Here is a 23122-nt window from a genome sequence, read left to right as displayed (position 1 = left end):
AATTAATCATTTGTAGCAATCTTTCATGTGAGTTAACTGAAACCATTCAGCTTAATGTCTCATTTATTGTCCAGTGTGTGTGTTTTGGTGCAGTGAAACTGCAAACAAATATATTAATTGATATTGCCATGAAACTGTAATATGATAAAGAGTCAAATGTGATCAGCAGGAAAGATTAATGAAGTCTGTCATTTCTATTACCAGTAAATGTGAAAAACATTCATGAAATCTGTTCGTGTTGGCAAGCTTTTTTTATGTTCAAATATATGTGTGTAATGATGAAAGGATTTTAATAATAATAATAATAATAATTATTATTATTATTATTATTATTATTATTATTATTATTACTAAGGATGATAATAATAATAATAATAATAATAATAATAATAATAATAATAATAATAATAATACTAAAACATCAGCATACATGTTTGTGAATACACAGTGAATGATCCCTTTAAATAATCTTCAAGGCGACGTGGAATAAATGAGCCCAGAATCATTACAAATCCAAACGATGATGTAATGTGTAGTAAGTGAGCTTACAGCACGGCATAATTTGTGCACTCACTAATGAAGACGGTTGAAAAACCGAACTAATTATGCTGCCTTGTGCACCATGATTGGTCGATTATGCACAATGGCTGCACACTATTGGTCAAACTACTTCTCTTTCAATAACTATATAGAAATGTAAAAAATGATCAACATAATTATGAACTAAACTCCTATGAAGCATTACAAATTGAATAAAATATATTATTAAATATAACTATTGACTTACAGTCATTGATTAAGCTTATAAAAATAATATATTTCAAGTGTTTTTCAAAACATCCAGTTTATGATTAACTTCACAGACATACAAGAAAATGGAAACTGAAAACACTCACAAAAACACACACACATACAGTCACAATCAGGCCTATTAATTTCTTCCCCCTCATAACTAATGATTCTGTCATTGCTCTGTTCTCACAGTCACATGGAAGAAATATCTCATTTACTTCCACACATTTTACAATATTAGTGAGGAAATGTCATCGAGGTCACTGGTTTCATATGATCTGATATTTGCTCTACCCACAAACCCTCAAACAAACCCTTTTGCATTTCTTGACCAGATTTTAATTAAGGCATTATGTTTAATCGCTGTCACACTCAAAGTCGTGATGTTAATCTGAATTTCATCACACCTGCAGGCATAGGCAGAGTGTGTGTAAGGCTGGCCACGGGATCTTTGGGCAAAAATGCCACTAAATTGGTGTCACAGTGCCTGGTTTGTGTATCCCTGGGTGTCCACTAGAGGTCTCACTTCCCCATATCGTCACCCCACTTCTGTACTGTATTTCATACTAGCCTTTATCTGGACTAATCACTGTTCATTGCACACAGCTATTCCCACTAACATTGTTTGCATCTGTCTATATATACCCGGTTTGTTTCTGTCATTGTCATGGAGTACTTGGTTTATGTCAACCGGTATTTCGTGTTCCCTGGTTTTTGTTTGTGTTTCTTTGGACTGCTTACCTGGATTTTGACCTTTGCCTGGCTGATTTATGATTCTAGATTATCCCAATAAAACACTGCAATTGGATCTTCCTGTTTGTGTGTTCCGAGATAGAAGGACTCCATCATGCCTAGATCCAGCGGTGTGGGATTTCGAATCCATTCCCCAGCCACCATAGAAGAGTGTAGGGGGAGACTCCGAAAGTTAACCACCCTTCGTCAAAGGGGGAGTGAGGTGGGTGGTCTGGCTCAAGTGTTTTGGACCATGGCAGTAGGGCTGGGGTAAAACAAGGAGACATTGAAGGACTTGTTTAACAACTACCTTGATGACCCTTTGCCTCAATGGGAGCTGAAGGGGCTTGAAATCCTGGACTTCACAAGATACTTACACCATCGTAGTCAATGGGATACACCAGCCACACCCGTCTCTCCAGACATGATGGCCAACTCTACGCCTGTGTCTCCAGACAGGATCACAGCCCAGTGTCACTGCACAAGATGGCAGCCACAGTTGATCTTCCAGAGTCCAGTCAGGTCCCCGTGGACTTACCAGAGTCGGGTCAGGTCCCCATTGATCAGGTCCCCGTGGACTTACCAGAGTCGAGTCAAGTCTCCGTTGACTTTCCAGAGTCGAGTCAGATCCCCGTTGATCAGGTCCCCGTTGACATTCCAGAGTCGAGTCAGATCCCTTTTGATCAGGTCCCCGTTGACTTTCCAGAGTCAAGTCAGATCACCTTTGACCGTCCAGAGTCAGGTCAAGTCACCATTGACTGTCCAGAGTCAGGTCAAGTCACCATTGACCATCCTGAGTCAGGTCAAGTCACAGTTAACACCCATGAGTCAAGTAAAACCACAGTTAATCCTCATGAGTCAAGTCAAGTCACCGTTGATCTCCGTGAACAGGGTCAAGTCACGGTTGGTCCTTATGAGCTCAGTCAAATCACTACCATTCTTCCAGAACTTCATCATGTCTCAGTAGATCTTCCAGAGCTTTGTCATACCACGACAGATCATCCAGAGCCTGGTCATGTCTCAGCTGAACTATCAGAACCTCGTCACAACCAGTCTGTTGCACCCAGCAATGTTCTCTCAGCCTATTGTATTGCTGTCAAGGAGACTGTTACGGCTGAAGAACCTTCGGAGGCCATCTACCCTCTCATCATGCCCACGGAGGCCGCCATTAACCTGTTCATGTTCTCTATTTCAGTCCTACCTGACCAGACTTGCTCTCCTGTGCCATCGACTCTGCTTTGGTGGTCCTCTGCTCCGCCCGGGTGGACATCTGTGTCGTCTGCTCGGCTGTGGTGTTCCTCTGTGCCGCCCTGGTGGGCTTCTGTCTCGCCTGCTCGGCTGTGGTGTTCCTCTATGCTGCCCTGGTGGGCTTCTGTCCCATCTGCAGGGCTGTGGTGGTCCTCTGCACCGCCCTGGTGGGCTTATGTCTCATTTGCACAGCTGTGGTGCACGGCTCTGTGCCCCACGGCGGGCCCCTGTTCCCCATGTTAGGCCCAGGAAGGGCTCCAGTTCCGCCTGCTCCACCCTGGCTTCCTGATCTACTGGCTCTGCCCTGGTCCCCGGCCACTTCACTTCCACACGGACCTGGCCCTCAGTCCCTCCCCCTGATTCTCCACCTTTCCACCTCCCTCCTGGACTTTGTTTTGTCTTTGTGGTTGTTTCAGAGAAACATCTGGAAGCTACTCCTTAGAGGGGGGTAGTGTCACAGTGTCTAGTGTCTGGGTGTCCACTAGAGGTCTCACTTCCCGATATTGTCACCCCACTACAGTACTGTATTTCATACTAGCCTTTATCTGGACTAATCACTGTTCATTGCACACAGCTGTTCCAACTAACATTGTTTGCATCTGTCTATATATACCCGGTTTGTTTCTTTCATTGTCATGGAGTACTTGGTTTATGTCACCCGGTATTTCGTGTTCCCTGGTTTCTGTTCGTGTTTCCTGTTTTGGACTGCTTACCTGGATTTTGACCTTTGCCTGGCTGATGTATGATTCTGGATTACCCGAATAAAACACTGCTATTGGATCTACCTGTTTGTTTGTGTTCCGTGACAACTGGACAAAAATGCACCTGCACAAACAAATTAATTTTATTACATCTGTTGCTAACAAAGTGTAAATTTATAGAAAGTGTTGACTGCGGCATTAAATTAAGATTTGCTTACGTTGCACTGTATTTTATTTTAGGCGTTTTTACAGTGTTGCACATGATAACCAATCACACATTATTCTGTTGAGCTTAGGAATGCAATGGCCAATCAGAGACGTTGAGATGAGTCGTGCAGAAACTCATCAGCTTTGTTGAATGTGCGCACTTTCGATGACTGAATTTCACGAATTCTCACATCATTAAAAAAACAAAGCACAGATGTATGTACAATGTAAGTAAGGATTAATTTTGCAGTGTGTACAGTTTCAGTGATTATAAATTATTCTAATTATTATTATTTATTTTTTTGTGGTAGATCAAAGTTAGTGATAATGTTATTTCTGTACATAATTGATTTGCCATTGGGAAGGAATAGATAGGCCTATATATATATATATATATATATATATATATATATATATATATATGATGTGATTTTAATCAATTTTCTTCTTTAATCAATTATTTTACAAAGCAGATTTGTAGAAATGCAGCACTGCATCAGTGTCTCACCAATGGATGCTCTGCAGTGAATGGGTGCCATCAGAATGAGAGTCCAAACAGCTGATAAAAACATCACAATATCCACATCACTCCAGTCCATCAGTGAACAAAAAATGAAACAAATCCAGCATTAAGTTGTTTTTAACTCTAATACTGTACATTGAGTCCATAATCCATAATAGCACTCCAGTGAAAAAGTGTTCTGGACTGAATCAGGAGAAAAATCTGCACAGATCAAGCAGCGTTTAAACAGCTCTAAACAAATATGTGCCTGGATTTTGAGAGACAACAGGAGATGCACTTTTTCACTGGAGGAAGTTTTATCATGGATTATGGACTGTTTTTAATTAAAAATGTCTTGATGGATTTTTTTTTTTTTCACAGACACAGTTTTTAGCTTCACAAGATGTGACTGAATAGATTTTTATACCTAATTAAAATGTGTGTATCTACAAATGTTTGAGGTCACATCTAAACAGTGAAACAATCTTTAAGCTGCAGTTGAGCACAGTCAGCTTGCACGACATTAATTTAATTTCCGTGATTTTGCGTGTTACAAAGTGATCTGAATACTAGGTTTCCCTATGTTAACAAGTGCAGTTCTGATTGATGATACTTTAAGCTTCATTGATCCAGCAGAAGAAGTGCAGGTTTAGATGTGTGAGTGTGAACACGATCACATGTGATTTTCTCACTTCTCTGTATCTCGCATTTATCTCTATAAACGTATGTGAACACAGTACGGTAAGACACTATAAATGACATGTCAGATCTAGTGTGTGTGTGTGTGTGTGTGTGTGTGTGTGTGTGTGTGTGATTAATGGCAGCTCGTGTTTGTAATGGGCACCAGAGGGAGCGAAACACTGCATTTCTTTTTATAGAACAACGCCAATAGAGAGAAAAAAGATTCCTGAACCTGCACTATCTGCACAGCTAGAGCTGTGTGTGTGTTTGTGTGTGTACTAGTATATATGGTTTATGAGGACACAAATGTGTATAATGACATGGGTACTAAACATAAACTTCCTGTGTCCACGTAAAAACAAAAGGCTTAAAAACATACAAAACATTTTTTTTTTATATATATATATATAAAATTCTGTAAGGGATAGGTTTAGGTGTAGGGTCACAGAAAATATATTTTTGAGGAATATCAGGGAATATCCTCTTTATGGAGGTTGTCCAAAAAATGCATACATATCTCACACAAGTACAAGACGAATGGTACAAATCACTCTCTGAAAGTCCCTCTACCAAAGCCTGGACAGACCTGGCAAAGGTGTCTAGCCCAGATGATTCTCTTTAACCAGCGCAGAGAAGGAGAGGAAGCAAGCATGCCTTTGTCTGTATTTTTATCAAGAGACACTTCTGATCCACACGAGTATGTGTACTGGGCAAAAAATCTCCAGATACTTCACAAGTGTTATCCCCAGGGGAAAGACTGGTTGACCAGTTCCATTTCTTATGACTCCAAAAATGCTATGTGCCTTAGAACTAGTTAAGCAGAGAGAGGATCGACATGTTTTTTAAAAGACAATGCTTACATTTTTGTGTGAGACAACAGGTCTTCGCAGGACTGTTGTCAGGATAAACCGGGTTTGCCCCCAAAAAATAAATAAATAATAATCCAAAAAGAAAACACTTGTAAGGTGTAAAATCATGTTTATTTACAGAGCTAGAGATGTGAAACAGTTCCGTAGACAATTGATCAAAAAATGTATATATATGGAGGAAAAGCAGCACGAAAGACCGGCAACACAGACACTGACAAACACTGAACACAGGTATGTATTAACACGATAACATGACAAAACATAGGAACACTGAAACAAAAGAGATCTCAGGTATATATGTGTATTGTAATGCGCAGCATGGATTCTGACAGGGATGGAAATGGAGTGGATGTGTTTGCGTGCATGAAGACCAGCGTGCTAATGGCATGCGTGTGCACCCACATTGCCCCAGCAGATAACGGAGGATGAGGTATGATGGGGTGTGTGTGTGTGTGTAAGTGAACAAGTGAACTAACCAACAGGGACAGGGACAAGTCACTCTGTCACAGTTTGCAAGACCAGAAGCCATGACAGATTTCTGAGGGTCAGACTGCCTCTGCGGCTTTGCAAAAGTGTGTGGTTCAAAGTGTCCTGAGTCTCGAACATCTACCAGGCTGTGAAAGCATGCCACAACCCTTTAGACGGAGCTTAATATGAGAGACACTGAGATGGACCAGCTGGCAAACTTTCTTGGACATGACATAAGAACCCATCACCCTGCCACTTGCAAAGTTCTAATGGCTCTTTAAAAAGGAAGATTAGCTGAGGTTCATGGCAAAAACTAGATCCTTATGGTAAGATAATTTAGTTGTTTTTTTTTTTTTGTTTTTTTTTTTTTTAATCCATTTATGTATTGTAATTATGTGTTTACCATATATTCCTTTTTGCTAAATCATATTGTTAAGCTGTACTTTCTTTGACCTCCACAGAAAAAAAAAGTTCTGGAAGCAAGGAAGAAAACTGGAAGGAACTGATTGCACTGTATTTGACATATTCACTGTATTTTTTTTAAAAATAATTTTCAAAGATTATAAATTGCTTGTTTTATTTTTGAAAATATTTTCTTCATGATTTTTACTTTCTTTTATACAAAGCAGTTTGAATTACCATTGTGTATGGAATGTGCAATATAAATAAACTTGCTTTGCCTTGCCTTGCCTTAAAATAATGTTTATTAAATTATCACCCAGTCAAGAATTCATATTTTTCTTACAGCGATTTCAGTACAAATGCTTTCTGTGGCTCCTACAGTCTCTGGATGATTGAACAAAATTGTTTCTTAATTCCTACCGAAACAAAGAGAAAGGACAGATTGTTTCCTTAACAATTCTCACAGACTCCAGAGAACAGGACTAAGACTAGAATTCTTAAAAAGTGCTGCACTGATCATTATTGCTACACTACATAAATTCAATGATATGCTTACTTATAAGACAGTGTTCTTAAGTTTTATTTTAGAGAGCTAATAAGTAGCACTCACCAAATTAGGACATGTGAAACTGGATCCAAATTGGGATTCTAATTGTCTCCACAAACCCAATCTGTTGATCTTCAACATAAAAAAATGGTAGAATCTCCAAGACGGTTCTGATCACTTCTTGTTGCAGCTGCTGAGTTCAGTCCTTGTCAGTTGCTCCTGGCTGGTTCGCCAAATTGTTCAATTTTGATGTATTTGGTTGTTGTTTGGGTGGCTTGCAAATATATTAGATTATTCCAATAAATGTAATGTTGTCTCAGGTTAAACAGTTTTAACTGTAAAAGTAAAGAGCGTCGAGAGCGTTGAGAGCGTCTGGAAGCTGTAACATTACTGTGAGGAAAAAAAACATGACATTACCATGAGGAAAAAACCATCATCCAAAACAAACCATGGCTAACAGTCAGATTCAGCCGTACATTTATGATCCAGAATCAGATCCCGAGGCTGAAATGGAACGAGAGCAGAAGCAGCAACGACGTCTCTATGTGGTATGTAAGTTATTGAAACTGTATATATTTGCTTAGCGGTTTTGGAAAATGACTAAGTTTCACTTTATGTCGTCTTTTTTTTTTTTTTTAAGTATACATGTGGGAAGTACAGTTTGATGCCAACTGATGTGGAAAACGTTTGCTGCCAAGAAAAAGAACCGGTTATACTTATGTCTTGAAATGCATTATGTGGGCAGCTATATTAATGTATTTAAATACACACACACCATACATCGCATGTTGTTTACTTGATATGCTTACGCGCCGATAGCTAAATTAAAAACACAGGGATATTTGAAGTAGTTTTACTCACCGCCTGTTGTTCCAACTCACGATCGCGACCCTTTTTCGTTGGGACTGCATCATCCTTAAGTAATAAACAATGTGCAAATCCGGCGTCAAACTGGGCCTTGTTTGTAAAACAAGCATCTTCGAAATGCAGGGAACAAACAAAAACACTTGCACAACTCCCTTGATGCTCTGTAAAAATACTCCATCCACTGGTCCCTTAAACGTACAGTATGGAATTTTTTGGCCACCAGTGGTCACTCAATCAAAATAATAACATAAGACGTACTTTGATGACGTCGGGAAAGAGCGTAAGGCTCATGGGAGTTGTTGTTCATTGGAACACGCGCTCTGTCGCTACCTATCATTCCTCACTCATTCTAACTTAGTATTTTGACAATCATGTCTTTTCGAACGGAGAGATATAGACGGTTTCAACGGCAACAAAATAAACAAACGTTACTGCACATGAGCGCTTTTGTGGACCTAACTTAACTTTGGTAGACTTCCAAATAGAATCAATAACAACAGCCAAGTCCCTCTAGAGTAGATATTTTTTGATAACAAACAAAATGTCTGCTGCGTGGATCAGGCGGACTTAATGAAAATGCAAATTCATTATTTGGTCAAGACAATGACCAAATAACAATGACCCCCCCCCCCTTAACTATACAAATAGTATACAACTATACAAACTGCCAACTATAATTAAACATTTTCAACAGTAATATAACATTAAGTTTTTTCACAGGTTTATTGCTCGTATATAAACACAATAATCAGTCAACTATAGGCCTAAGCCAATAATGTACAGTTTCACTTTCCCTTTTAAAACATATTTCAAACACTTCAAAATGGAAATACTCAGGTTATTGCCACTACCATACAAAATATTATGACAACAGTCATCCTTCAATTATTCAAAAATATGTTCACACAAATTACAGACCTACATTCATTTTTAGCTACAGAAATTGAATAATATAATCAAATGTAAAACAGCATCACATATTTGACTGTATAAATTAAAGATTGTTATTTATTAAAGTTATAAAAGCTTTTTAATCAGGAGCAGTGAGTGATTTATTTGTTGTTGCTCATAGGCTCATACATGGTGTGTTTTAAATTAATAAATAATAATGAATAAATATATAAAGCCATTTTAAAGAGATGGAATTGTAATCTAGATTTAAACTGACAGAATGTGCCTGCCTCCCGAACAACACTAGGTCAATTGATCCAGAGTTTAGGCGCTAAACGGGAAAAAGATCTGCCATCCACAGCTGATTTGGATATTCTAGGTATTTTCAAATGGAGAGAGTTTTGACATAACAACACACATTAAGGACTATAATGTGATAATAGCATTTAGTTGGTAAACTATCTAGGGCTGTATAAGTAATCAGTAAAAATAGGTCATAGTTCCTGGTTCTAGTGAGAAATCAAACTTTAGTTGATCCAAAAAGCAGCAGTTAAAATGTGGAGGGCAACCACCCAATAAAGCATCACAATAATCTAGCCTAATTTTGCCCATTCCTTAATAAAGAAAATCTCCAGTTCTGGGATGTTGATGGGTTTCCTCATACAAACTGTTTGCTTCAAGTCTTTCTGCAACATTTCAGTTGGATTAAGGTTTTAACTTTGACTCTGCCATTCCACACCATTAACTTTGTTCTTCTTTAACCATTCTTCAACATCACTCTGGCTGACATGATTTTTAGCAAACTAGAGAATTGCAGTGATGTTCTATTTGGAGATCAGTGGCTTTCTCCTTGCAGCTCTGCCATGCACACTGTGGTTATTCAGTCAGTGTTTATTTATTTTATTTTTTTACCTGATACTCCACTTTGTATGCTTGAAAATAAAATGTTGCATTTTGAATGAACTTCAAAATTTCTATGTGTAAGACATTTTGATGTGCTTTTGAGAGGACATGTTGAAATCCTTATTATCATTTCATAATATGATACCCATATATAGTTGTCAGTCGGAATTCATGGGCAGGGATTATGGTAATTGTGAATGAGCGTGCACTCTCGCCCCTTTTATGAATGGTTGGAATTCATTAACATACATATTTAACTATTAAATCTGATGTTTGTTAAGCGTTTGTGAATCTAGAGAAGAGTTTTCAGAAAGGTCTGTTTTTACCGCATATACTCATATATTTATGTAAGTTTCATGAATGAGGCCCAATCTGACTGGCTGTGGATTTGAGTTCAAACTCAATAGAGATGGCTTTGTAACCTTTTTCAGTCTGATTAGCAATGGTAACTCGTTTTTCTGAGTTCCTCAGAAATCTCCTCCTCCATGATACACTGCCACAAGCACGTTGTGAAGATCCAACTTTGATACACTCCTGTTCTTTAGTTTTTACATTTATTATTTAAAACATGTTATTGTATACTATTTATTATATTTATTAACATGATCAGCATACAATGTGCCATCTGAAGGGAAACAAAATTACAGTAATTTAACAGAAAATCTACAAAATTATTTGACATGAGTTCTACTTTAGGTAAACTACAGAAACAACTCCTAACATAAATGTTTCAAGTAGCTTTATGTTATGTTTATATACCTTATATACCTTTCTGTATTTTATGTGTTTCCATGTTCTCCCTTCATGTTTTAATTAATTCATTCATTCATTCTAAACACTTTAAGGTAAAACTACGCAGAAGAAAAAGCCCTGGCAGCATGCAGAGCTGCAGGTGGTGGAAAAGCACATGAAGTGATTCATCACATCTTGTATTGTACCAGCAAAGATTGACTGTTAGAAGTGTTAACAGGTTGAACAAGAAGCTCTAAAGAACCAAGATTGGAAGAACCTGAAATGTTTCATATTTAACTACATTACAGCCTATAAAAAGAGTTTGCAATGCAAATAATGTGAAGACCACCAACTTTCTGGTATGGTGATTTTTGTTTATCTCATGGTTGGCTGTGGTTTCAAAGTTTGTTCAAAGTTTCATTTGTGTGTCTTCTTTAGGTAAATATCTCAGCATTAATTCACTACTGCTTCAGTATGTCAATAGAGAACTTTGTCACTGCTTCAGTTGTTCAGCACCACACTGCTATTCCTATCACAACTAGTAAAATCAGTCAAGCCAAAAATTATTCATATTGTGACGGCAACTTCAATACTCACTAAATGCTCTATGTAAGATTGAATCTTTGCATCTCTATTTTTTTTTTTATTTCTCTAGCATCATCTGGGGTCAAAAATATGAACTAATCTAAATGGAATTTTTTTAATTTGAACTGTTATTTTTTTCTTCTCTTTTAATTCAACTTAGTTGCAGATTAAACTCCTAAATTCAAATCATCAAAAGCCAGCTGAGGATTTACTTGATATAAACGCTTAGAATTTGTCATTAGTAACATATGTATTGTTGTTGCAAGGTCACCCCAAATTAAACGGGAATGTTTGTGTATTATGCAAATAGTGTGCAGATAATATGCAAATAAGGTCCTTATCAGGCAAGTTCACCAAAAGTGCAGAAGTCCCCATTTAACATGGCCAAGTCATTACTGAATCTACAAACACACATATGGTTATTATCTCAAAAACACTCCACAGGTGATGATTTTAAAATAAAATTCAACATAATATATGGCCATACTGACAGCATCTAAAGGTGAAAGTGTTTCTTGAAGCATAGCTTTTGAAGCTGTTATTTTGTCAAAACAACCAAATTATACTTTGTGTACACATGTGTAAGTGTACTGTTAACGGGTTAGTTTACCCAAATATGATAATTCTTTCATTAATTACTCACCCTCATATTGTTTCATACCCGTGAGACCTTCAGTCATCTTTGAAACACAAATTAAGATATTTTCGATGGAATCTGAGAGCTGTCTGACCCTGCATAGACAGCAATGCAACTGAAATGTTCCCAAGCCCAGAAACATATCAAGAAGATCTGTGAATTAGTCCATGTGACATCAGTGGCTCTGTTTCTATTTGTGGAACTGTTTCTAACATTATTGTGATTTGATCTGAACTGAAACAGCGTATCGGCGTGACGCAGCTGACACAGAACAGCATAGGTCCAGCAGATATTCTTCAAAATAGCACCAAGGTAATGCGGAGAAGACAAATTAATTTATTTTGAATTATTTATTTATTTATTTTCGCACAAAACATATTCTCGTAGCTTCATATTATTGCGACTGAAACACTGATGTCACATGAATTAATTCTGATGCAAAAAAAATGAGACTTCAATCCTGGTCAGACGGTGGGGTGGTATTTTAGTATGCAAATTTATTCAAAGAATATAGGAAATGAGAATACAACTCATAACTTGCAAACAGATTAGTAAGTATTAAAATCAGCTTCAAATATAGAAAATACAAATCCCAAAATTAATATAGTTTTAAAAGCAATCCATGTATGATGGATGCTGCCCAATTAAAAGTAATACAAAATGCATTATAATATTAAAAAGTAATCAAGATGTTAAAAATAATAATGCAAAGTATACAACAATACCCTGTATATCAAAAGTCAAAAGTTATAATAGTATTCATATAATAACAAATAATATAATAATAATCATATCTGAGATGAATAAAACCTGAGAGAAGTTCAAAGTATTCAAGTGAGCCCGGAATCAAAGATAAAGAAGGTGAGAAAAGACTAAGTCCAGCTAGAAGGGTCTAGGCTGAACTCAGTCTGAGCGAGAGCAAGGAGGGGTTTGCACCTCCTTATGTAGTCTCTTCAAGCAAAGAGTCTCGTGATCCAGAAATGAAGTCATGTCTCAAATAGATAGAAAGACATTGGTCATATGCCTCTGGTCCATATAAAGATACCAGATGAGCCTTGCAGTCCAGTTTAACTTCCACATTTTAGAAGATCAACAGATAGTTGTTGCCTTTGGGTGTTGCTCAGCTAAATGCAGGGTTGCAAAGACCTCAGGAGATATTGTATTGTATAGACCTCAGGCTGTATTGTCTCCCTTATCAAAAACCCACAAGGATCAAAAATAACTCAAAATACAGACGTGTGAAGCCAAAACTCAGACAAACAGCGTCATAAGCGCAAAACATAAACGTTCTGTGAGACTAGATGGAAATCTACATCTTTTTGTTTTTCTATTTCTATATTAATACAGAAGTCTTCTAAAGTCTAAAGTTCAGCTGAGGCCTTCGGAACAGACTGTCCTGTACTTTTAAGCACGTAGCAAATGCACACATGACAGAAGTCAAAAATTGGGTTACACCAGTCCCCCACTCGAGTCTTGACAAAAAGACTCGCACCCAAAATCCTTTCCCTTGAAAATAAGATACATAATAGTCAAAGGTAACAAATACATATGCAGAAAAATAAGTAAGTAAAACATTTCAGATAGGCACTTAATCGTGTAAGCATAAAGGAAATATAAAAGTGAATGAATCTTTTGAGGTAGACTGTAGATACCTCTTTAACCCCAGCCGCGTTAAAGTTGACAGGAATTCTTCACCAAGCTGATCAGACGAGGAGCACTAAAAGCATCCGACCCCTGACCTCACCTGGACTTTTGCTGGGTCGAGGACTTACTACAGCATACCCTTCTTTCCATCTCTAAACTTATCATCATACTTTCTCTTCTTGATGGGTAGCTTCTTAAGATATTTGTCCTTATCAGATTGGGGTATCATGTCGCAAATTTCCAAACTTTCGTTGATCTTTTTCAACATCTCGTATCTTTCCTTACCCTTCACCTCTAATTCATACATTTCTTCATCATTGCTGACAGCAATAGGAGTAAAAGAATCTTTTTGATCAATAATCTTGTGAGGCATCTTGATGTAGGGATTTGTAAATCTATATATCAGCTGGTAGATTAAAGCACAAGTCTCTCAGATGATGTAGAGTTAGCGTGCGATGTGATGACGATGCGTCCAGTTCTTGGGATCAAACACTGATGTCCAGCTACGAGCACAGCAACCTCTCCCGAATCGTCGATGAGCTGCACTGTTGCAGAAGTCACACCAAAGGGTCACCCTTAGAACCAGTCGTGTGGTAAATGTACGCAGGATAGGTTCCGTATCAGCATGCACTCATACCTGTTTAGTTTTAGAGTAGTAGGAACAGAAATATGTGGAAACAAAAGAACACAAACACAAACACACACACACACACATATAATGCCAAAGCGAAGCGACAAACATTACATATAACATTTACACACACACACGAACAAGGACACAACAAGACAGATAAAACAACATTAATCACAATTGTTACATGTAAACATTATGGTTTTCAGTTTCATTTCATCATTTTATAAACAAATAAATACATTAGATCCAGGGGAACTCAGCATTGGAAACCTGGAGAGAAGTAAACAATTAATCATTAATCATTGTTCGTCCTTAGCAGCAATTCGTCTGATAGAGCTTACACCTGTTGGACAAATTCACGGTGAAAACGGTATCATTAACAACCTAAGGAACAGATATTGTGAATTTTGGTTAATTTTGATTCTCTGGAAGCAAGTGAATATTCACTAAATAAATAATCGATAATTGAATCAATCAATTATTACACTCCTGACATAAGTCAGACCCTCAATCACCTCACAGAGGTTGAAAACAAACATTGATTACAACCTTAATTTTAGAAAGGGTACCCTTAATCTATAAAAAGAAAATCTATTGTGCATTGAGAGATATTGTTAGTATAAGCAAGCTGCAACAGGGGCTTCACTTGTGCAAGATGCTTCCATCGAGTCAAGCCTGGCTCGATTTCAATGAGTAGAGAGAAAAGTTGGAGTAGTCAGCAACACTGAGTAAGGACCTTCATACCTGGAAGACATTGGACCTAAATTCCCTATTTCTGAACCATTACTTTTATCCCCCACTTGTACAGGATTTTAGCCGTTAAATTAAATGCAGCCGTCTTTAAGTCTCCAGCATTTTGGACGCTGAGGGCACTGAATGGGCATTCTTAAATGCGCATAATGTGTACCCATGATCAGAGGGTACAAAAATAAAATCTACCTGTCAATGTGTAAAAGGTCCTCGCGGGCGAGGACTGTGGCTTATTGATATCATACCTCTTCATAATCGTGGCTTTGTTTGTAAATGATGGATATATCTGGACAGTCTGTCCCTCACAGTTTGTAACATCTCTGGTCAGAACCATGTTTGTTGTAACATAGTATTAGTTTTATGAACCCCTTGGTGTGCAATCCTGTGGTATAGATCAATTAATAACCGCTAGGCGGAACACCCTTTTCATTTAGAGCATAAATTCCTTCTTCAGTTAAAATAGCTCTTAACCTTTTTGACATACTTTATTATCTTCATTTGTGTACAATTTAGATAGGGTTTCTGATCCTGCACAATTTGGATGAACAGGGAAAATTGCAGTTACCTCTCCAAGTGATGCACCCTTGGCCGCCTCTCTCGCAGCCTTATCAGCTAGCGAGTTTCCTTTTGCCCACCAATCATTGAAAGTACTGTGACCTGTAACCTAGCAAACCGCAACACTGTTAGGTGAAATGTTCTCGCACGTTTCAAGAATTCAAGAATTTCTTTAATAATGGTTTGATGACTTATTGGCGTACCGGCGGTGGTCATATAACCGCGACATTTCCAGACAGGGCCATAACTCTGCACTACATGTTAACTGTAGGCACTATCAGTAAAAATATTCACATAAATGGAGCTATTTTCGCTTGCAGTTAATTTAAGTGTAAAATTTAAAGCAGCTTTCAAAGCATGCAGTTCAGCGATCTGAGCACTTCCTCCCCGTAGCGACCCTTCAGCCAAGACTTCGCCCCTCCTCCCCCCTACTACCGCCCAACCTGTGTAGCGTGTTTCCCCCTCATAAAAGCTGCTGCCATCCACGAACATGTCCATGACATTTGCAAATGTCTAATTTCTGACGAAATGTCCTCTGTCACAAGTAACCACCACAGCACAGTCATGTGCACTCCCTTCGTTCTCCATCAGGGAGGCAGGGTTCGTCCGGTTATCTGTAACAACAGTAAGCTGAGGACTCATTAGAGCAGTTTCCCACTTAGCAGGTCGCTGATTTGAGATCGATTTCACCTTTGTTTCAGGTAGCAAATGTAAAAAGCGATGTGGGGTATGTAAAATAGTCTGGTTGTAGCCGACGATGTGCTCGGTGAACTTCAGTGCTCACTCTGCACAGGCACAGTCCAACGCCATCAAGTATGGCATCTGTCCTTTCATAGAAGAAGGAATCACAATCGAATAATATCCAACAGTTCCAAAACTTTTGTCACTTTTATGCTGTCCCAGCACGCAGTTGTAAGCATTCTGGCCTACATGTGTCCAAATGTGGAGCGGTTTTGGTCATTTAACAGGAGAGAGGCTAGTGCGGATTTGAGAAGAGTGAAAGACTCAGCCATGTCTGCTGTCCACTCTAGAGGGGAAGCACCCGGAAGGCCTTCCTTAAGAGCCTCGGTTAGAGGTTCAGCCAAATCAGAAAAATCAGGGAAATAAACCCGATTAAAATTAAATAGCCCCATTAATGATCTTAAACCAGTGACTGTGGTTGGCTTCTTTAATTTTGTAATTGTTATGACCCAATCTGGAAGAGGTCTTTCTCCCTCACGACCAACACTCTGACCTAAAAATGTAATAATGGTTGAAACAGCTGTACTTCCTGTTTGTTCAGGAGGAAGCCAGCCTCTTGAAGTGCTCTCAACAAGAGAGTGAGTACACTCAGATGCTGCACCTTTTTTCTAGATGTAAGAAAAATTTCATCACAATATTGAATTATAACAGACGGCACGCACGATTCTTTTAAAATGGTTGAATGATTGGCAACAATGGGGTTGCTTTGGTGGTCACAGCATTCAATGCGGTATAGTCTATAGTAAGCCTATAGTTATCGTCTGGCTTTCTTACAGGCCACATGTGAATCACATTGAGAGGCACATCTTACCACAATCCCTTTCTCGAGCTGGGTCACAATTTGCCTGTGCCGCTCTCTCTTTCTCTCCGAAGAGGATACTGGAATACTGGAGGAGGTGCAAGACCTGAAACATTTAGAGGTTTAATTCTGCAAAGACCAACATCAAGTTTAGAAGTTGACCACAAATCTGAAAATTTCTCAGAAAAGTATTGTATCATTGGAGAGTCAGTAGCCTCTTTCTCATTTGCTGTAACAGCTCCAATGTTAAATTTAGGAGTTCACTTTTTCTGACGACTGGAATGGGAACTGGCAAAAATTGACTAACTATTTGATTTAGTTAATAAAATATCTGCTTCCAATTTCTCCAATATATCCATTCCCACTACAGTGCCAACTTGACTTTCTCCAACCCAGAATTGCACCCGAAAGGGTTTGCTTAAGTGGATAAATTATTAAGGGGATTAATTGAGACTGTGAAAAGACTGTCATCAGATAATCCTCGAAGAGTCATGTGTTTATTTGTAAAATGTAAATTAGAGTAGCTAAATAAATATGTAGCTATGATCTCAAGTGCTTTGGTCAGCCTGTGGCATCAGCAGCTTAAGCTGTGCCTGCATGTCGACTTCCTTTCTCTGCATCACCTCTATTTTGAGAGTGAGGCCGAAGGGGGGGGGGCTACTTTGGTAGCCGTCGCTGTTGCTGAAAAGAGGAACCTTTTTAAACATTTTTAAAACCCTCGCTCTCCATCTCACTCAGGGCACCTATTTACGTAGTGGCCTGTTTCCTGACAATTATAACAGGTAATTACAGAGACAGAGGGCGATCCAATCGCATCATCTGCTCTTTTCGTTTGGTCAACAATATCTTGAGCTCTGGTTCCCCACGTGTGCCGTGTGTAACAGTATATGAGATTTCAAATCAACAGCTTCTTTTGTAGCAACAAACTCTTTCAAAGCTCATGTGAAATGCTCAGTATATTTAACAAAGGGCTCGTTAGGGCCCTGTCTGATCAATGTTACATTAGTAAAAATTTGGATTTCTGATCCAATCACATGCTGTACTTCAATACGCAGTTCGTTAAATTAAGTAGCAAAATCATTTACAGTTGTAATTAGTACAGTAAAATTTCATAATTGGCAGCGTGTTTACAATGCTAGGTAAATCACGCACACCAATAGTTCGATAGACCCCCACTTGGCCACCTGCTTATAGCATGGTAACCTTGAATATAATTTCACATATCTTATAGCCTCTCTAGCTGCTTGCGCTAAATTATAAACCTGTACAATTCTACCATTTCTGTCTGTCAAAAGCCCTTTGACTTTCCTTATCCATAAACAACATAAAACACGTGCCTATTTCTTCTGTTCTTTGTGATCAGTAATTTCCTTCAACCTGTTAACTGTCACCCCGTCCCGAATACGGGACGCCTGCGCCGACTACACCACACCACAATCAAATCAAATCCAATCCTGACAAACTATATACCATTGGAAAAGTCCAAGACTCTCAAATATATATTTTACCAATATTCTTGTTAAAAGACTATGTAGGAAAAGTAATAAAATTCATTTATGACAAGAGTACACACTCAGAAATCTACATTACAAAAGAAGACTTCCTCGTTGCCTTTTTCTCTATCACATTTCATAAATCATCAGAAGTGATATATCACTTGAAAACATAAAATCTCAAAATTCATCCTTTAAATCCCATCAAAATCATGTTACAAAATATTTTCAGTCATGAATTATAAAATTTTAGGTTTGTATTATGCAAATTCAAGTCTATCTTCAAAAACGTGAGTGACCGTTAAGGGGTCAACACCCATTCACTCTATCTGCGTGGAACCGAAATCTCTCTAAATCCATCTTTAACCATTTTCTGTCTTATTTCTTCTACATCACATATTCATTTGGAGTTTCTTTTATTTGAACAGGTGCCATTATCTCATGTGCTGACAAATCCAACAAGGAAAAGGTTTATTCAATTCAGATACACTTAATTAAAATTAATTCTTTATTTATCTTAACTTATTTTTACTTATCTTTACTTATTTTTATTTATCTTTACTTATTTTACTTAATTCCTTTACTCATTCTACTTAATTTCCACCCATTTTTACTTAATTTCTACTTATTTTTACTTAATGCACCGTCTGACAATTTATTGATCTAAATTTAGTCGCAAGGTGGGGTTCTGTTTGTGTCGTAAACTGCCAAGTCTAATCCCAGAGACTATATCCAAAAACAAGAGACGGCATTCAGACCCGACCAGCACGCTGTAAGTAAACCCTCACAGCGCGTGTCTCAAAATACTGTTGCATTTTCGGTTTAACCCAAAAGTGCTCGCAATACACCCCCGGTAACCCCGCAGGATGTAAAGCGCAGATATTTATCCACACTACCAGTAACCCTCAATAGTGAACAACACATTTAATGCCGCGGATCGCCGTCTCGTCCCCCAGCGCGCGCTGATTTTTCAAATACGGTTAAACCACCGTCTACGGTTATACCACCGGCTATGACCCAGGCTCGTTCTCTTGCTGCAGTCAAGATTAATGAACGAGGTGGGTCCACAGATATATCTCCTAGACCCGGCAGGCAACACCACAGAAGCCCATAAAGAGAAAAGGATGAGCTACTCACCTCTCTTTATTTTGTCTTGCGTTGCATCAAAACTTAATAAAATGAAAACTTCAACGATCTCCAGCGGGTGCCTCCAAAACTGATGCAAAAAAAATGAGACTTCAATCCTGGTCAGACGGTGGGGTGGTATTTTAGTATGCAAATTTATTCAAAGAATATAGGAAATGAGAATACAACTCATAACTTGCAAACAGATTAGTAAGTATTAAAATCAGCTTCAAATATAGAAAATACAAATCCCAAAATTAATATAGTTTTAAAAGCAATCCATGTATGATGGATGCTGCCCAATTAAAAGTAATACAAAATGCATTATAATATTAAAAAGTAATCAAGATGTTAAAAATAATAATGCAAAGTATACAACAATACCCTGTATATCAAAAGTCAAAAGTTATAATAGTATTCATATAATAACAAATAATATAATAATAATCATATCTGAGATGAATAAAACCTGAGAGAAGTTCAAAGTATTCAAGTGAGCCCGGAATCAAAGATAAAGAAGGTGAGAAAAGACTAAGTCCAGCTAGAAGGGTCTAGGCTGAACTCAGTCTGAGCGAGAGCAAGGAGGGGTTTGCACCTCCTTATGTAGTCTCTTCAAGCAAAGAGTCTCGTGATCCAGAAATGAAGTCATGTCTCAAATAGATAGAAAGACATTGGTCATATGCCTCTGGTCCATATAAAGATACCAGATGAGCCTTGCAGTCCAGTTTAACTTCCACATTTTAGAAGATCAACAGATAGTTGTTGCCTTTGGGTGTTGCTCAGCTAAATGCAGGGTTGCAAAGACCTCAGGAGATATTGTATTGTATAGACCTCAGGCTGTATTGTCTCCCTTATCAAAAACCCACAAGGATCAAAAATAACTCAAAATACAGACGTGTGAAGCCAAAACTCAGACAAACAGCGTCATAAGCGCAAAACATAAACGTTCTGTGAGACTAGATGGAAATCTACATCTTTTTGTTTTTCTATTTCTATATTAATACAGAAGTCTTCTAAAGTCTAAAGTTCAGCTGAGGCCTTCGGAACAGACTGTCCTGTACTTTTAAGCACGTAGCAAATGCACACATGACAGAAGTCAAAAATTGGGTTACACCAAATTCACATATATATATATATATATATATATATATATATATATATATTTGCAATTAATCACAATTAATTATATAAAAAATATGTTATTGATTAGTTACTTTTTAATCGATTGATAACATTAATGTTAACCTTTCAAAGATGTTATTCTTGGTATAATGTTTGTTTATTTTACAGCTGAATATGCCTATATATATATATATATATATATATATATATATATATATATATATATATATATATATATATATATATATATATATATATATATATATATATATTTGCAATTAATCACAATTAATTATATAAAAAATATGTTATTGATTAGTTACTTTTTAATCGATTGATAACATTAATTTTAACCTTTCAAAGATGTTATTCTTGGTATAATGTTTGTTTATTTTACAGCTGAATATGCCTATCAATTTAATTTCTTATTTTATAGCCCCCAGCCCTAAAAAGACATAGGGATGACCACCCCTACACGCCACCCTTCAATAAACTGGCCCTTAGATGAAACTAATACGAAGCGTTTCCACTGTCGGGCCAAAACTGGGCGTGCTAGTGCGTGCCAGGGCCAGACGTGTCCACTGTCACTTCCTGTGCTTGATTGTGCCTTGTCGGGGCCTCCTCGGGGCCAACGGCCAGGGTTTTTTGGCCCGACTAAAACCTTGGGTCAAAGCGGGCCAGCTGGAGCTAGAGAAGTGGTTATGAATAAAGAGGAGTTTCTCCGCATCTGAAGAGCATCTACACCGCCGATCATTTCAGAAAGATTACAGCTAAATTAAACCAGCATTAAATCTTTTAAATAAATTGGCCTCAAAACTCACTTTATTGATCCGGTGTGGATTATAATCACCATACAAAGCAAAAATATTTATAAGCAATGCAAAAGACTGTGCACACTAGTGAACATGGTAAATATGACCGCTTGAAGAAATCACGATCGTGTATTTATTTAGTAACTATTTAGTAATTTAGTGTATTTTATTTAGTAATATATATAAGCCTATATTTTAAAAATATTATAATGTTTTTTGTTCGGGAGCTTTTATAAAAATAGAGATGTTATAATTTATTCTAAATGTGACGTATAAAGGCTACTGTGGCTACAAATAAACAGAAACAGTTTCGACTGACTAAGCAGGCTATTTTCATAATGCTTGAGCATTAAAAAAAAACAAAAACAAAAAAAAAAACATTTCATTACATTTACATGACTCTGACCCACTGTGCGAGTGAAGGTGATACAAGTGAGAGCACAATGAAGCTTGTACATGCAATACATGCAATTACATACAATACATATATGCTAGCGTATATAATAATGACCTGCTGCGTTACATAAATATAGATTAGCCATTGTTATAAATATTAGAGAATGTTCTGTCCTACAGTATAACATTTTTTTCAAATGTTATCGCAGATTATTTGTTTTTGATAAATTCACAACATTAGACGTGTAATTAACATTATAAGATACTGTAAAGATCTTAAGCCAAGTTTAAAACACTTTTATGGTAATTATTGCTATATTAATGTAACCATCTACGGTATGACTGAACCGAGCAGAGTCAGAAGTGGCCCCGACTCGACAGCCAGTCTCGGGCCGGTTATGGTGAACAGGAATCAGGCCAGTTCTTTCCAGCCGCATCACAAACACATGCGTGAGAGCGAGCTGCAGGCCATACTCAGACAACACTCACCGATGCCGAGTCTGAGCCGAGGGCCAGCCGAGCTCGGGCCGATACTACATGCTATCTGGGACTGGTCACGCATGAAGGCATTCCAAGAATGGTGTTTTAAGAATGTATTTGTTCATCATAATGAGAACATCAGTCAAGTGAAAATAACACCATAAAGACTGTTACTGTCCTAGGTATTTGTTTTGTGTGGGTGTGGTTTTGTATATATGTGCAGGGATTGGCTGTCGTCGGTGGAGTCTGATTGGTGGATCTACTGATTGGTCGTTTTTAAAAGGGCGGCACTTACTGAAGATGTCAAGCTCATTCATGCGTTGGCTTGTTGGTGTGAAGAGCTCCGGATTCCTCCTCCCGTCGGCAGATCCCATAACCTTCAGTTTATTGTGTCCGTTTGTTTATCATTATTTAATTTGGTTCTGTTTTAGGAGCGTAGGGGTGTCCTGCCATTCAATTTGATCTTGTTTGTGATTTGTTTATTTATAGGGAGTTAGGGAAGTTACTTTGTCATTTTGTTTATTCCCTGATTAGGTAATTTATATATGTTTGGTTATACCTTTATTTTTTTGATAAAAGTCATTCGTCCTGATAATATGGTATGTACCAAGACGTTACAAAAACTTTATGAGAACTGTGTGCGTGTGTGTGTGTGTGTGTGTGTGTGTGTGTGTGCACTTTGGATGGGTTAGATGCAGAACATGAATTCTGAGTAACTGTGCGTTCACACCGCCAGCGTCGAGAGCGTCAAAGTGGCCGGAAGTCATTCATTTTCAATGTGAGCCGGCGTCGAGCAGCGGCGAGGAG

General features: G+C 37.9%; 3 long non-coding RNA genes across 3 annotated transcripts in view; 1 reads left to right on the top strand and 2 right to left on the bottom strand.

Annotated features, from left to right (window-relative positions):
• The window catches only part of LOC128017682 (uncharacterized), a 181154-nt gene that overhangs the window by 107443 nt on the left and 50589 nt on the right, over window positions 1-23122 (top strand). The window lies entirely within an intron of this gene.
• The window catches only part of LOC128017679 (uncharacterized), a 141811-nt gene that overhangs the window by 110103 nt on the left and 8586 nt on the right, over window positions 1-23122 (bottom strand). The gene's annotated exons all lie outside the window — the stretch shown is intronic.
• LOC128017675 (uncharacterized) lies at window positions 12242-20615 on the bottom strand. Its single transcript, XR_008184490.1, has 3 exons — window positions 19975-20615; window positions 19518-19596; window positions 12242-14045 (listed from the first exon to the last, which is right to left on the bottom strand). It is a non-coding gene; the product is annotated as an uncharacterized LOC128017675 (long non-coding RNA).

Source organism: Carassius gibelio, chromosome A7, assembly GCF_023724105.1.
Source record: "Carassius gibelio isolate Cgi1373 ecotype wild population from Czech Republic chromosome A7, carGib1.2-hapl.c, whole genome shotgun sequence".
NCBI lineage: Eukaryota > Metazoa > Chordata > Actinopteri > Cypriniformes > Cyprinidae > Carassius > Carassius gibelio.
This window is presented reverse-complemented; position numbering and strand designations above follow the sequence as displayed.